Genomic DNA, 4459 nt, shown 5'->3' on the forward strand with positions numbered 1-4459 from the left:
TTGAAGAGCACTGGTGGGAACGCTGGGGGAGGCTTGCGGTGGTCGATGATGAGGGCCTGAGATTTGGATGGCTCGAAGGTGACCTTCCACTTGGAACCCCAGTGGGAGACGGCGTCCACTGCTTCCTGGATTTGTGCTGCAGAGTCGGATATGCTGGCGGTGGCAGAGATTCAATGATACAGTGTCGTGTCATCTGCATACGTGGCAAGCTCAGCACCAGCAGGCAAGGTGTCCTCGCAGTCATTTACGTACAGGAGGAATAACGTTGGTCCAAGGATGCTACCTTGTGGTACCCCTGCTTGGATATGGTGCAGGGAGGACTCTTGGCCGCCCACAACAGCCTGCAGGCGCCGGTTGTGCAGGTAGCTTTTCAGCCATCCGAGAAGCGGGCCGTCTAGACCGTACACGGAAGCCTTATGCAGCAGGCCAGCATGGCTGACTTTATCAAAGGCGCCTGCTATGTCTATCGCCAAAACATGGGCGGCTCCTCCTAGGCCGGCTGCTCGGGACCATTCACAGTGGAGCTTGGTTAAGACGTCGGCTGTGCTCAGACCCTTTCTGAACCCGAACTGTTTCGCAGAGATGACATTGTGGGACTCCACGAAACTGGTTATCTGACGATTGACAATTGTTTCCATCACTTTGGATATGATAGACAGCAGAGACACAGGTCTGTAGTGTTGAGGCAGGTTCTTGGATTTCTTCTTGTGAATGGGTGTGACTCTAGCTGTCTTCCAGGATGTCGGCATAACCATGCTGTAGAAGCTAAGGGAGAACAGTTTGGAGAGTGGCTTACTTAGGGGGTCGGCACACATCTTCAGAACTCGCGCGGGAATGTTAAGCAGACTATTTCCATAAAAGGTGATGAAATTATCAAGTCTGCATACCGGTAAGTCTAACGGAGTATCATGTGATGCAGCAGGTTAGCATGAATGTGTTTGCTAATAGGTAACCATTGGTAACCATGCCCTACAGGCTACATGTACACGTATGTTTTCAATTATTTGCCCCTAAAAGAGGCCTGTAAAGTGTAAACAGTAGCAGCTCGCCTAGCGATAGCGCTTGGACTTGTAAAAATTAATTTTGCAAGTCTTCAATCATGCATGTTTGCATGTACGCGCTTCAGCCAGCCATGTGGCGTGAAGCCGTGAACAGATTGCTCGACGTGAAAGGTAGCGCGGTACGCGCGGACGCGGACGTGAAACAAAAAGATTTTTTTGGCGGGTAGTCGGCAAAAAATTAAAAGTGACGGTCCCTTTACATCATACATGTAGCCCTTCGCTACTCATACAGCGACCATGTACCATGCTGCACTAGGCACCGTTCAACTGCGCAACTGCGCAACTCATAGTTATAAGCAGTCAAAATACATGTAATTATAAAGCAGTCAATATAGCGAGTGAAATATTCAGGAATATTTGACTGCTTATGCCTGGTTCACACTAGGCCGATTTTCCGGCCGACATGGACTCGTACGAAAAATCCTTAAGATTGGGGCGAAAATTGCCTGGTGTGGACGGTACAGGTTTCTGACAGATCTGCGGTGATTTTCTTGCCCCACTAGTTTTCGGCCAAGTATCGACTGGTAGCGCTTTCCCAAAGGTGCTCGCCCTTTGTTTCGCCTTTTTTCGCCCTTTTTGGAAAAGCCTGTTTCTTTCGCCCTTCATTACGTTTTTGGTGAATATCTCCCTTTTTGAGCTTTTCTAGCTGAAAAAGTGCTACAATCTGTTTGCTCATGCATGCGATCACAATTTCCGAGTGCTCTATGGGCCTTGGCACGCCGCTTTTTTGGGGGGCAACAAGTAGGCCTTGACGGATTATGCTAGCATAATTTTTCGCATAATTCCTACCAAAATCGAATAAGCGCATAATTCGAGGCAAATTGCATACGAATCGCATAAATTGGAATAATTGATTGATTGATTGATTTTTATTTCACGGATCCTCCAGAGGCAAATAGATGCCTATCGAAGGGAGTCTCCTAAGTAAGTATGGAAAATGAGAAAGTATGTTCGTAAGGGAGAAGAGGTAGAAGATACATTAGTACAAAAGAAGTAAATTCACTACTTCGGGTAGTACATTGCATGCTAATCATAGTGAGAATTAGAAAAGCAGCATTGTGGACTACTATAACTGACATATACACAAAATATTGAAACTATCATAGATGTGGTTAGCCTAGACACAAAAGTCAGGAATACCTTTCAAAGAAAACATAGATTGCGAATGATACCGACGAACAGCAATACTAAATTTCGCTGTTGTAGAGAGTGAACGAATATCTTCAGGAAGTTTATTCCAGGCAACACTCAAAGAAAAAAGGGTTGATTTACGAAAGTAGGTGCCAGCTTTAGGAAGAATTATGGATGAAGGGTGACGACTGCTTTGGGAAGAGGGTAGCTGGAAGTGAGACAACAAGGAGGGATATTGGGAGAACACATGGTGGAAATAGACAAGGCCAAGAATCTGCCGTCGCCATGCTAAAGATTCCCAAGAGGACAGAATATTGAGGTCTTCTTTGGAAGTCGTCCAGTCAGGCCGACGCTTGAGTTTACTATTTAAGTATGCTCTAGCAGCAGTAGCCTGCAGTTTATCAAGGGTTGTGGACATGGTGGCTGAAACGGAAAACATCCAAACGGGAACAGCATATTCAAGGAGGGGACGAACAGAACATTTATACAAAAGATTCACAGCAGGAAAAGGAAGGAAGTTGGACATGTGGTTTAAAAGAAAAACCCGACCTCGAAATTTGCTTGTAATGTGTTGAATATGGGGGACAGATTGAGTGAAGGAGTGAGGATGATGCCCAGATGGCGGTGGGAAGAGGGCTGGGTCAGTGACGTACCGGCCATGGTGACGGTCCTGGGATCAGGTGGGTTTGATTTAGGTTTGCAAAAGGGAACATGGACACATTTGTTAGCATTGAAAACTGCTTCAGCTTTATGGGACCAGTTCACACATCTATCAAGGTCTAGTTGCAGGGAGGCAGTGTGCGCGGCGGGTACGACAGTAGGCGGAGAATAATCCGCCTGTTCGCATCAAATTCCATGCAGATGTACATGTTCTACAAGTACAAGTACATGTACATGTAGATGCACCAGGAAGTCGTAGGTTTACGACTCCCTTGATAACATGTCCAGTCCACTATACTACATGTCAGGGACGGCAAGAGTACTCGGCTTTGTGACGGTCGTAGCTAGGTCGGACGGTGCGTTGACCCCGTTGACCTCGTTGAACTTTTGCTACTACAGTACAACGCGTTAACGCCCTCTACACAAATGAAAATGGCGGTCATCCTTGAGGACACGAGTAAGTTTGTCCAACTCGGTCCGGTATCTACTCATGACAACACAGTTCGAGTAGAGAAAACGTTGAATAGTTTTCTCAAGAGACTTAAAGAAAATAAACAGATATCGGAGGAAGAGTTCTTCAAAATGCGGCCCATTGGTTCCGTCCGGCCACGTCTCTATGGGCTACCAAAAATACATAAACCGAACTGTCCGTTGCGCCCCATATTATCCATGGTTGCATCACCGCAATATAATACCTCTAAATGGCTGTGTGGTTGGCTTGACATCGTGCAAACGTTCTATTGCAAACATACAGTTAAAGACACCTTCGAATTCATTGACGTCCTTCGCTCCCACCCGGTTCCGGCCTCCGCGCATATGTGCTCGTTTGATGTTGTGAGTCTGTTCACGAACGTCCCGTTAGAAGAGACTATCAATATTTGCCTAGATGCGTTGTACCGAAATGATGAAGTTGGCACGCCATGGCTATCGGAGACGGCGTTCCGGGAACTGATTTTGCTCGTGACGACTGGCGTGGAGTTTTCCTTCGGTGACATTATGTACAGGCAGGTTGATGGGGTAGCCATGGGCTCTCCATTGGGTCCAGTTTTAGCGAATGTGTTCGTTGGTTACTGCGAGTCACTGATTGCAGAACAGTTGTGGCCAGCATTGTACGTTCGTTTTGTTGATGATTCCTTCACCTGGTTTGATTCTCTTGAAGATAGCCAAATATTTCTTGGTATTCTAAATGACCTACATCCTTCCATAAGTTTTACGTGTGAACACGAACAAGCGAACAAACTTCCCTTTCTAGACGTCCTTGTGGAAAAGTCTAGTCAGGGTACCGTAACATCTGTGTACAGAATGCCTACATTCACCGGCCAGTACATAATGTTTGACTCGTATTGTTCGTACCAATACAAGGTGAATTTGGTGCGTAACTTGGTGGATCGAGCAGAGCGTATTTGCTCCTCTTCCAAACTAGCTGAGGAACTGGACTTCCTTAAGTCCGTTTTTATAAAGAACGGGTACCCCAGCGATCTATTGAAGGAACTCATGAGCGCAAGGCTGCATAAAAAGGAAAAACGCCTTGGCCCGGACAAAATGTCCCACGTATCTTTCTCTCCCCTGGAAAGGTAATCTCTCATTATCCATGAGTCGCGTGGTAC

The sequence above is a fragment of the Sycon ciliatum genome, chromosome 3 (genome assembly GCF_964019385.1).
Source record: "Sycon ciliatum chromosome 3, ocSycCili1.1, whole genome shotgun sequence".
Lineage (NCBI taxonomy): Eukaryota > Metazoa > Porifera > Calcarea > Leucosolenida > Sycettidae > Sycon > Sycon ciliatum.